We start from the raw sequence: 13429 nt of genomic DNA, 5'->3' as shown, positions 1-13429 counted from the left end.
GAAGGATTTGATGCAAACGTTTTACATGCTCCTGGTGATGAACATATTGTGTCTATTGAGGAATCTAATACAAGCATTTTGCAAGATCCCATTGAAGGATTTAGTGTCTAATGATGATCTGCTATGTTGAGAGAGACATAGAGATTTGCAGGCATTCATGACAAGCAAATTATAGTACATTTTCATGGCTTGAGGAAATGTCGAGGCCATCTACCAGAAAGTCCCCGTATCATGACAATGTAGCATAAGTACTTTTCTAATATGTTGTTTGATACTATTGGCATACTTGTGCAGGATAGATATATTGATATGCAGTTTGCGCACTGGTTATAGGTGCAATTACACTTCGATATTATCAGCCAGAGAACGAATAATTGAAGCAGGTATAGACCATGTTAGTAGTCCTTGTACACCATGTTGCATTTTGTGTTTTTTGGTGCTTGCATGATTTAGTGTTTTATAATCTAAACTACTTTGGATCATTAGCTGGTTTTCAAAGTGCATGTAGCTTCTCATTTCTCAAGTTATGTTGATTTCCGGAGTGCAAGTGCCGTCGTATTTTTTAGGTTAACTGTTCGCCCCTAGTAACTTTAATTCGTGGATCCGCCACTACACACAAATCATACACGCAGGCCAGTACAAATTAAATGAAATGCAGGGACATATGCTAGCTCGTTGTACAAGCTCATTGCAGTTGTGCTTGTGCTTGGGATGTTCCATGTACTAGTCCATGTTACCACTTGCTTGGACGTGCAGGCCTTGTGCTCCTTACATCCGCCTCTGCATTTTTTACACAGCGAATGGTTGATCAAATAAGAGGAATCGACCTTGCTATTGTACCGGAGGACAGATACTTACAAGGTTATACAGGTGTGCAAGATGTGTACCAGATCCTGTAGCACCGTCATGCCTCGCTAAAAATGGTTTTTCTTGTTTCAGATGATATCTCCAGATGAAGTAATAGTTAAAGTCAGAGTTGCATAGGCATGTAAGCTAAGAGAGCAGGAAAGGATATCAAAACATCGTCGAAACAATGCACGAGGGAGTGATGTGTGGATACCTAGTTCGGGCCGGCTCTCCTAACTAGAGTGCGGGTCACTCCAGAGCAGGTGAGGGTGATGCATTGGCATTGGCTGGCCGCGCACAGATGAAGATCTTCAGTGGCAGCGGAGCGCTACGATGCGGTGGACGAGACCGTTGGTGAAGCCCCAACGGCCTCGGGGGGCGGAGATGCGACGATGTGCTCGGTGAAGTAGCCTCGGTGACGTGGGAGACGACGTCGGTGAAGCGCACTTGATGCGGTGGAAGTCGGTGTCTGTGAGGCACGTCAGTTGCGGCGGCCGGCGTTGTCAGTGGACCACCCGGTGTAGTGGACGAGGGCGTAGATGAGGTAGCTCCGGTGCGGTGGCGAAGCGCGACCGTCGTCGTCGTCCGACACAGAGGTGGGGAAAGAGGCGAGAAAAGGGGTGATTCGAACTTTGCTTGGGTTGGCAGAGAATTAGGGATTTGAGCAATATGGGCGTGGAAGGGGACGGTGGAGAAGGGAGATTTTGCACGGCTGGAATTGGGGCCGCCAGATATTTCAATCCAAAATGTAGAAGCGCGAACTTATTTTGTCGTCATTCTGTTTTGGGGGGAGGGGAGGGAGGGGGTGGGTGGCTGGGTGCTAAGTGTCCATACGACACACGCGACAACCACGACACGACGCTGGTCTACCTGGTGTGCCTATATTTGAGAATACAAACGAATCTTCTTTCATTTGCAAACAAATCTGTATGTATTACCATGCCCGTGTTTTCCTTGCAAATAATTAGTCATTCGAAATGAGATACTATAAATTAATTACTCGGGAGTTATTTGAAAAAAATCAAAACGGTATCCACACTAACGTGGATTAGAGTGTGTGTCACATAATTAGTTATTTGAATTAGAGTGTGTGTCACATAGCGATCTCCAATTCTAACATGGATTTTGCATTTCACAGTATCCATGCTACTTTTTAAATACAAATTCATATGTATATGATGAACACCATGGTAGTGAGAAAACTTTTGGATGGATTCAAACATATTTCCAACAAAATACGACAACAATCGAGTGAATGTCAACTTCTCCAAACCTAGTATGGCACGAATTCGAAATAATTACCCGTATGCATGGTCGTCAGTTCAAATCTTACAATGTACACCGAATTGAAACATCGATATTAAGTCTCGTACTATCTACATTCAAATGTTGTTTTTAGCCCCACCCCACCCCCTCAGCACACACGCTACATACTTCCTGTATCAGTTAATCTTCCTCTCCTAACCACCTTAGGAAGCTATCGGTTTTCGACACACGTTAATTGGTTCTCTCCATGTTTTGATCTCTAACTCTCTCAACTACACAACCCCATTTTTCCACTCTGTTACCAAATGTATTTACCTCACACACCCGACATTGTACCCCATGCCGAGCTCTCTCTCTCCCCCCCACCCTCTCTCACTAGATACATGCATTCCCTATCTAGCCCCGCAACCTCTCGTGCGCAGGCACGCACGTTGTCAATCTAGGTCACTCCCTCAATACTGTCTCACTCTTTATTCCGCACGGCGGGCCACACTCGCTCAATCTCGCTCTCTTTATGTGAGTCTCGATTAACCTCATTTTCTTTCACACACAAATGATATATCTCCCTGTTCGGGCCTCAATCGACACACTCAATACTCTCTCACACAGATTGTCTCTCTAGGTCAGTCCATCCAACCCGCCCCCACTCTTTTGACCTCACGACGGGCCACGCTCGCTCAATCTCTCTCTCTCCCTCCCTCCCTCTCTCTCTCTCTCTGTATGTCTCGATTAACCTCGCTCTTTCTCGGACACAAACGATATATCTCCATGTTTGAGCCCAATTCGACATATTCATATTGTATACTCTCTCACGTACATTGTCTATCTAGGTCACTCTCTCCAACCCATCTCACTCTTTCGGTCGCATGACGACCCACACTCGCTAAATCTCTCTCCCTTTATATATGTAATCGACTGACCTTGCTTCATCCCACGCACAAAATATATCTACATGTCAGTGTCTGGATCATCTCTCAAGCTCGATCTTACAGCCCTCACCCTTCCTAAAAGCTCAATCAGACAATATCTCTCTAGAGCATACATATCTTTTCAATGAATGTCGGACCACACTCACTTTGTCTCTCTATCTATATGTCTCTCGATTGACCTTGCTTTCTCACGCCGTATCTTCCACACATTGAAGCTACCTCTCCATCCCTCACAAAGCCGGAGCTATTTACATTGCAACGGGGACTCCAACCTTGTATTAATTTGTGTAGGCATTTATTCCGGTGTGTTTAGATTATATTTTCATAGCATTCAGCCCACAACAACTCAAAACACGGTTGCAACCCTCGCACCTCTCCCAATTGATTTCACTCTGGCTCGGTCATCGCTCTCTCGCACGTCCATTCTCCCCTTCAATGTCGCACCATGGTATTATTGCAAAAACTCTGTTGTTCTATTTAGTTATTAAAAATAATATACAAAACTACACACCAATAGTCCACCTGGAATGGAACAAATTTCTGTCGGCGTTCTGGGAACGGTGGTCCCCAGACTTGCCTGCCTGCGGCCTACGGCGTGGCTCGAGGAGGGGCCCAGCACGGCCCATCTTCATCAACACAGACCCAAGACCCTCGCGAGGGGTCAAGCCTCGCGGGGCGGACGACACAGAGCTTCCTCAGGCACGGCCTTATCAGGCTGGCTCGCAAGGAGGCGGAGAGATCAAGGCGGGGCACCTCACGATGTGCCCGTGACGCAAGCCATGACGACCAAGGGTGCCAGGAGGGCGTCAGCCCGTGCAGTGTCCTCCTTTCCTCTTTAGTGCAAAGGGAGCAAGCGCAGGCGAGGGCATCAAGCAAAGGCACCCGTTTCGGTGCAACGAGACCAAGACCAGCCCAACGGCAGGGAGGAAATCATTGTGGAGCTCAAGCCATTGTCACCATCAGAGCCTTTGGCACGCGAGGACCAACTTTAGTTAGGATAAGTGTACCAGATGCCCCCCTTTAAAATGGCCAATTGTTGGCGCCCTTCCCGCCCAATATTTGGGAAGAGGCCCAGGGCCTTTGCCTATAAATAGGACTAGACACCCCCAGGGTAGGGGGGGGGGGAATCAGAGACAGAGAGAAGGGTGACTGAACTCCTCCTAGCAGTTCATCCCCCCAGCCAAGAACAGACCCTCGCGAGGCTGTTCTTCCTTGTATTGCTTGTCATCATTAGCCCAAGAGGCAATCCACACACCACACACTGGAGTAGGGTATTACACCACAACGGTGGCCCAAACCAGTATAAACCCTATGTCTCTTGTGCTGTTCTTCCCATAGCTTAGCTCTTAGCGAGGCGTAGGGGTGCAGGTAGGTAGAAGGTGAAATCTTCGCGTGCACCCCAATGTTCGAACCTCAAGGGTCTGCCGGAACCCGAAATCCGACATTTGGCGTGCCAGGTAGGGGTGCACCGGAGTTCTCCCTTCCGCCACCGCCACGACCTGCCTCGCGATGAGTAGCACGTCGCCCGCTCCGGCCGCCGGCGCCAGCACGGGGGCCAGGGGACTCCGAGCCCTGGCCCCAGCCCTGCAACGGGTACGGTGGCCGGACAAGTTCAAGCCAACGACGCCGCCGTGCTACAGCGGCGCGACTAATCCGCTGGCCTTCTTGCTGGCGTACGAGGAGGCCATCCTCAAAGCTGGAGGTGACGACAGGGTCATGGCCAACTGGCTACCCACGGCCCTCACCGGCGCTCCGCGCGCATGGTTGCTCCACCTGCCGGTAGCCTCCGTGGCCTCTTGGGAAGAGCTCCGCAGCCTCTTCCCCGCCCACCACGCTACACCAACACCCCCGGTCGTCGCGGCCCTCCTGGGCGGCTCGCAGGCGCCGCCTACAAGTCACCACGTCAAGACGTTCATCCGCCGGGTCAGCGCCGCTTCCACGTGGCAGGGGGCTCTCTCGGACCGGGCGGCACCCAAGGCCGGCCTGACCTTCAGCTCGGAGGACCACCCCTCCAACTCGGCCTGCTCGGGTGCGCTCTACATGCTGTGCACCCCCACCATCTGCCAGGTGGCCGTCACCAAAACTCTCATCGATGGCAGTGCGGGCCTCAGCGTGCTCCCGGTTGAGGCCTTCAACCTCCTCTGCATACCCCTGGAACGGCTGCAACCCAGCCGGCCCTTCTCAGGCGTTGGGGGCGGATCATCCAGCTCCTTGGGACAGATCCGACTCCCAGTAACCTTCGGCACCCACAACAACTTCCGCACGGAGCTGGTCGACTTCGACATCGCCCCCATCGGCCTCCCCTACAACGCCATCCTCGGCTGCCCAGCGTTGGCCCAGTTCATGGCCGCGACGCACCCGGCATACAACCTCATGAAGATGCCCGGGAGCAGCGGTGTCCTCACCGTGCACGGGGACACTGGAGACGCGCTGCGAGTGCCCAAGCTCGCCTTCAAGATGGAGGCGTCGGCACAGCCCGCCAACTCGGAGACCCCCGAACCCAAGGGGGCTGCACCCGCCAAGAAGAAACAGTTGTTCACCCAAGACAAGGCAGAAACCAAGCAGATACCCGTCGATGAGGACGGGTCCACCCATGCCACTTTCACCATAGGCGCCAACCTCGAGCCCGAGCAGGAGGAGGCCCTGGTCAGGTTCCTGCGCGCAAACAAGAAGGTATTCGCTTGGGAGCCTGACCAGTTAGCGGGGATCCCTAGGAGCGTAATCGAGCATCACCTCAACGTGTGCCCCAACGTGCGCCCTGTGAAGCAGAAGGCAAGGCGGCAGTCCACAGAAAAGCAGGCCTTCATCGTCCAAGAGACCCGCAAACTAGAAGCCGTTGGGGTCATTTGCGAGGTCCAATACCCGGATTGGTTGGCCAACCCTGTCGTTGTACCAAAGAAGGGAGGGAACGAGCGCATGTGTGTCGACTTCACCAACCTCAACAAGGCATGCCCGCAAGATCCGTTCCCGCTCCCCCGTATCGACCAGATCGTTGATTCCACCGCAGAATGCGACCTGCTATGCTTTTTGGATGCCTTCTCTGGGTATCACCAGATCAAGATGGCGGTAGAAGACGTCGAAAAGACAACCTTCCTAACCCCGTGTGGGGTGTACTGCTACACGTGCATGCCCTTCGGGCTGCGTAACGCAGGGGCGACCTTTCAGCGGCTGATGCACATCACCTTGGGCCTGCAGCTCGGGAAGAATGTTGAGGCTTACGTCGATGACATTGTGGTGAAGTCTTGGGAGGCCAGGACCCTGATACAAGACCTGGAGGAAACCTTCGCGAGCCTCAACGCAGTGAACCTGCGGCTCAACCCAGAGAAGTGTGTGTTCGGATTCCCCTCGGGCAAGCTCTTGGGTTTCCTCGTGTCCCACCGAGGCATCGAGGCTAACCCGGAAAAGGTCAAGGCGGTCGAGGACATGAGCCCGCCAAAGACCCTCATAGAAATGCAGAAGCTCACTGGGCGCGTGACCGCACTGGGCGCTTCATCTCCAAGTTGGGGGAGCGAGCGCTGCCCTTCTTCCAGCTAATGAAGAAAAAGGGGCCCTTTGAATGGACTGAAGAGGCTGACAAGGTGTTCCAGGATCTCAAGAGATACCTGACCAGCCCTCCGTCATGGTGGCCCCGCGCCGTCAAGAGCCCCTGGTGCTTTACCTCACCGCCACTCCCTACTCCGCCAGCGCAGCCCTAGTGGCGGTTAGGGAGGAGCGTCGAATCAAAACCACAGCAGCAGCCCGGGACAAGGCAAAACAGGAACAAGGAAGGCCCACAGAAACCGCCACCATGGCTGAGGAGGAACAGCCGCCGCAGAGGAGCGCACCGGAGTCGGAAGAGGCTCCTCTCCCAGATGGCCAGCCTCAGGAGGCCTCATTGCCTCAGGAGGCGCCATGGTCCCCGGAGGGCGCCACCAGCACTGACGCACCCAACCTCGTTGAGCACCGAGTGTACTTCGTCAGCACGGTGTTGCGGGACGCGAGGGCATGGTACCCCATGCCTCAGAAGCTCCTCCTCGCGCTACTGGTGGCCTTGTGCAAGCTACGGCACTTTTTTCAGGGTCACCCCATCAAGGTCATCTCGTCATACCCCCTGGAGAGAGTGCTCAAGAGCCCTAACTCAGCTGGAAGGGTCGCTGTGTGGAACATAGAACTGCAAGCGCTTCAGCTTGAATTCAGCACGACCAGAGTCATCAAGGGAGCAGCATTAGCGGATTTTGTGGCAGAATGGACGGAGGCACCAGGCCTCAAGGCCGACGAGGATCGGTCCCTCTCCCCGGGAAGCGAGGCGCTAGAAGGCTGGGTCATGTACTTCGATGGGGCGTTATCCAGGCATGGCGCTGGGGTTGGGGCGGTGCTTATATCGCCCACTCAGGACAAGCTCTAATACGCTGTACAGCTCTGTTTCCAGCAAGGTGAAAAGGTCTCCAACAACATAGCGGAGTATGAAGGTTTAATAGCGGGCTTGAAGGCCGCAGCTGCCCTGGGGGTGAAACGCCTCACCATCAAGGGCGATTCGCAGCTCCTTGTCAATTTCTCCAACAAGGTGTACGAGCCGAAATATGAGCACATGGAAGCCTACCTTGCGGAGGTCCGCAGGATGGAGAAGCAGTTCTGGGGGTTGGAGTTGCAGCATGTGCCCCGTGGCACCAATCAGGAGGCCGACGACATCGCCAAACGGGCGTCCAGGCGGTTACCTCAGGAGCATGGCGTCTTTGAGGAGCGCCTCTTCAAGCCCTCAGCCCTGCTGTCATTGTAACACCCTCGATGCGACTATAGCTCCCACGTGTCGAGGCGCGACTTAGAGACATAATCGCATTGAAGGCATCTGTCGCAAGTTAGGCAATCTTCACAACATCCCATGTAATATGAACATAAAGGGAGATAACATAGTTGGCTTACACTCGCCACGTCAATCAAGTACATAAATAACATTACATCATCCAAACACTCATGGCCCGACTACGGCGCCAAAATAAAAGAGAACCCAACATGCGACACGGTCCCAATCACCCCCAACTGGGCACCACTACTGATCATCGGGAAAAGAAACATAGTAACGTTGAGATTCTTCGTCCAACTCCCACTTGAGCTCATACGCGTCTGCTGGAGCGGAATCATCAGGCCCTGCATCTGGTGTAATAGTAATCTGTGAGCCACAGGGACTCAGCAATCTCGCACCCTCGCGATCAAGACTATTTAAGCTTAAAGGTAAGGCAAGGTAAATATGTGGAGCTGCAGCAAGCGTCTAGCAAATATGGTGGCTAACTTATTCGTAAAAGAGAGCGAGAAGAGGAGGCAAAGCACGAGAGAGAAACTAAAGAGCAACCTGCGCAAACATTACTCCAACACCGTGTCCGCTTCCCGGACTCCGCCGAGAACAGGTCATCACGGTAACACACTCAGTTGATTCATTTTAATTAAATTAAGGTTCAAGTTATCTACAACCGGACATTAACAAATTCCCATCTGCCCATAACCGCGGGCACGGCTTTCGAAAATTCAATCCCTGCAGGGGAGTCCCAACTTAGCCCATGACATGCTCTCACGGTCAACGAAGGAATAGACCTCCTCCCAAGACGTTCCGATCATACTCGGTATCTCGGTTACTCAAGACACTTCAATAGGTTAAAACAAGACCAGCAACACCGCCCGAATGTGCCGACAAATCCCGATAGGAGCTGCACATATCTCTTTCTCAGGGCACACTCATATTGTCCTAGGTACGGGTAGGCTAGCCCAGAGTTGCCCCTGGTGGCCACCGGTAGCTGACAGGTGGACCAACACTCAGAGGAGCTCTGGCCCAGGGGGGGGGTTAAAATAATGATGACCCTTGAGTCTGCAGAACCCAAGGGAAAGAAAAGGCTAGGTGGCGAATGGTAAAACCAATGTTGGGCATTGCTGGAAAAGCTTTAATCAAGGCGAACTATCAAGGGGTTCCCATTATAACCCAACCGCGTAAGGAACGCAAAATCCGGGAACATAACACCGATATAACGGAAACTAGGGCGGCAAGAGTGGAACAAAACACTAGGCGAGAGGCCAAGCCTTCCACCTTTTACCAAGTATATAGATGCATTAAGATAACATAGCAATATAATGATATCCCAACAAGTAAATAAAAGATGTCCAACAAGGAACGGCCTCCAATCTTCACCTGCAACTAGCAACGCTATAAGAGGGGCTGAGCAAAGCGGTAACATAGCCAATCAACGGTTTGCTATGACAATGGTGGGTTAGAGGTTTGACATGGCAATTTGGGAGGCTTAAAAGCAAGTGGTAGGCATCGTAGCATTGGCATAGCAAAAGAGGGAGCAAACTAGCATAGCAAAGATAGTAGTGATTTTGAGGGTATGATCATCTTGCCTACACAGTTGTCAGAGTTGACTGGATCCTCGAAAGCAAACTTAACGGGCTCCTCGTTAGCGAACTCGTCTCCTAGCTCTACCCAAACAAGACAAACAAGCAACAAGGATACAATCAACCACGTGCAAACTCAAACAACACAATGCAAAGATGATATGCTATGCGGAATGCGATGCGGGATGCAAAATGCAAGATATGACAGGAAATGCATGAACCTGGCCTCAACTTGGAATTCCAAGTGTTCCACTGGAAAGATGAGACGAAATCGCTTGAAAACGATATAAAGAACGCCGGAATTGGAGTTATTGTTTGGAAATGGCAAGCGATTTAAATATGCCACCACTCTGCGATTTACAGCAAGTAGGCATCTAAATGCAACGAAATGAACATGCTACAGCACCCAAACATGACAACAAAATACATGGAAGGGATGCACACAAGATGGTTAACAAAAGTCTAGCACTGAGCTATGGTCAATTCATCCATTAACAGGTTCAAACAAGCATGGAAAAAATGCATATGACAAACAGATCTCAGACTTAGTGAAATCAACACTTTTCTGGAATATTAGATCAGGTAGCCCTCTTCGGAGCAAAAAACTACATGCTACAGGATCTGATCATGGCAAACTAAAGCATGGCATGGAGCTACTCAAAGAGCTTAACAAAAGTCCCTTAGTGACCTTGAGCCAAAAGGGATCAGAAAATACAATTGCAAGCATGTGAACATAGGAAAAACATAATCAGTTTTCAGACTTGGTGAAAACTGGAACATGCTGAAAACAGATATAAAGTAGGCATGTTTACGAGCTCGATGCACTCACTACAGAGCAAGTCATGGCAAGACAAGCATACACCCATCAAGAAGGCACAAAATGCAATCTACATGGCAAGAACAATAGCATAGCATGGATGGATCAACTACAAAAACATCGGCAAAATTGCAAAAAAGTTGACAATCTGCCCAGATTCACAAAGTAGCAAAAGTAGAGCTCGATTGACTCAAGCTAGGGTGCTCCATAATTGCAAACAAAGACATGGATAGATAAAGCACTACAAGATTAACAAAACATCCTTACTGACCATCCTCAAAAGAGGCACGAATCACTAGGAAACAACAAGAACTATAGCATCATGAGATAAACAGATCAAGGACTTGGTGGATTTGCTAAGTCCCTGAAAACAGAATTAGCAAGTGCACCACTTTGCAAGCTTGCACAAGTCACCACACACATCACAAAAATACATGGGTTGCACCTCTGGAAAGATGACAAAACCCTTAACAAAACACATGTAGAGCATCATGGCATATCATGCACACATTAATCATGGCAAAAATGACAAAAACCCAAACGGAGTAGCAGATCTGACAATTAACTCAAGTAGCCCTCTTCTAACAACATTTCAGACATCAAGATGAACTCAAATGAAAATGATGCAATGGAACGAAATGATGTACTCTCTGAGATGAATATTTTGTTATGCTATATGCATTAATCGGAGCTACAGATGCAAAGTTACGGGGCTACGAACATGAGCATATGGACTGAAATCTCCGGGACTTGGACGAATTTCACCTATGGTTTCACTGTTCACAGATCTGGATCGGGCGAAGGTCACTGTAGCACGGCGGCGCGGATCACAAGGATGACCGGGGTTCTTCGCCGGAGTTGAGGGAGAGGCCGGAGGGATCGCCGGGGTGGAGATCCGGCGAGGAGGAGGGCCGTGCGGGGCAGCGCGGGGACCGGCCGGCGAGCTCGGGCGGTGGCTTGCCGGGCGGCGAGCGGCGGAGCTGCGGTGCTCGTCGCCGGCGTGGAGAGGCGGCGGCGTGCAGCGGCTCGTCGGCAGGGAGGCGGCTCGGCCGCGGAGAAGAGGAGGCGGGCGGCGGCGCGGCGAGGCGGAGGAGGCGGCGCCGCAGGTAAGGGAGGCGGCGCGAGGCGGCGGACGGGAGAGGAGGCGGGTGGCGGCGCGCTGGGCCGCGGGGGCCGGCCACGGGCCGAGCGGGCCCGCGTGGTGCGGCGAAGTGGGCACGGGCGGCGGCCAATAGGGAGGCGCCACGTGGCGGCGGCGAGGTGCAACGGACACGTCCGTCGGTGGGGGAAGTTGTCCGGCGGCGACGATGATGATTTTTTTAGGGTTTTGGGGGGAGAAAGATCCGGATTTGGAGGGGGTATATATATAGGCATAGAGGGAGCTAGGAGAGTCCAAATGAGGTGCGGTTTTCGGACACGCGATCGTGATCGAACGATCTAGATGATGGAGAAGGCTTAGGTGGGTTTTTGGCCAAATTGGAGGGGTGTTGGGCTGCAACACACACTAGGCCTTTTCGGTCCCTCGGTTAACCGTTGGAGTATCAAACGAAGTCCAAATGATACGAAACTTGACACGCGGTCTACCGGTAGTAAACCAAGGCCGCTTGGAAAGTCTCGGTCCAATCAGGAAATGTTTAATCCCCACACACGAAAGAAAGCTAGAAATGACCACCGGAGAAGAACGAAGCGCCGGAATGCAAAACGGACAACGGGGAAAATGCTCGAATGCATGAGATGAACACGTATGCAAATGCAATGCACATGATGACATGATATGAGATGCATGACAATGACAACAACACACAGAGACAAAACCCGAACCCGAGGAAAATAAATATAACTTAACGCCGGAAATGGCAAGAGTTGGAGTACAAATTGTGAAAGTTACATCCAGGGTGTTACAACACTCCACCACTACGAAAGGATCTCGTCCCGAGATCTAGGACTGAAAGAACGCCGGGTACTCAGAACGGAGGTGATCCTCGCGTTCCCAAGTAGCTTCACGTTCGGAATGGTGTGACCACTTGACTTTGAGAAATTTGATTGACTTGTTGCGAGTCTTGCGTTCAGTCTCTTCAAGAATAGCAACTGGGTGCGCACGATAAGAGAGATCTTCTTGGAGCTCAATGTCCTCGAAGTTGACGGTGCGGTCAGGAGTCTTGAAGCACTTTCGAAGCTGAGAGACATGGAACACGTCATGAACATTTGCAAAGTTTGAAGGAAGCTCGAGTTGATAGGCAAGGTCGCCTCTCTTGCTGACAATCTTGAAAGGTCCCACATATCTGGGGGCAAGCTTCCCTTTGATACCGAAGCGACGAGTACCTTTCATAGGAGAGACGCGGAGGTAAACATGATCTCCGATCTCGAAAGCCAAATCACGGTGCTTACTATCATAGTAGCTCTTCTGGTGGGATTGGGCTGCTTTGAGGTTGTCACGAATGACTTTGCACATTTCTTCTGCCTCTGTGATTAAGTCATTACCCAAAAGCTAACGTTCACAGGTTTCAGACCAGTTGAGAGGGGTACGGCACTTCCTGCCATACAGAATTTCAAAAGGGGCCTTGCCCGAACTTGCTTGAAAACTGTTGTTGTAGGAGAATTCAGCATAAGGAAGACAATCTTCCCACTTCATACCGAAGGAGATCACACAAGCCCTGAGCATATCTTCAAGAATCTGGTTGACACGCTCGACATGACCGCTAGTTTGAGGATGGAAAGCTGTGCTGAAGCGCATGTTGGTGCCCATGGCCTTCTGAAAAGAATCCCAAAACTACGAGGTAAAGACGCTTCCACGGTCTGAAGAGATCACTTGAGGAATACCATGCAGAGAGACAATACGAGAGGTATAGAGTTCCACCAATTGAGCTGCAGTGATCGACTCTTTGATAGGCAGAAAATGAACCACTTTGGTGAGTTTGTCGATGACAACGAATATAGCATCATTGCCACGCTTGGACTTTGGAAACCCAGTCACGAAGTCCATTTCAATGTGGTCAAACTTCCATTCTGGAATGGCAAGAGGTTGGAGGAGACCTGCTGGCCTTTGGTGTTCTGCCTTCACTCTTCTGCAGACATCACATTCATTCATGAATTGAGCGATCTCGCGCTTCATTCGAGTCCACCAATAAGCTTGCTTGAGGTCCTGATACATCTTCGTGCTCCTAGGGTGGATGGAGAGGAGAGAATTGTGAGCCTCGTTCATGATCACTTTACG

The sequence above is a fragment of the Triticum urartu genome, chromosome 6A (genome assembly GCF_056163025.1).
Source record: "Triticum urartu cultivar PI428250 chromosome 6A, HENAU_Tu73, whole genome shotgun sequence".
NCBI lineage: Eukaryota > Viridiplantae > Streptophyta > Magnoliopsida > Poales > Poaceae > Triticum > Triticum urartu.
This window is presented reverse-complemented; position numbering follows the sequence as displayed.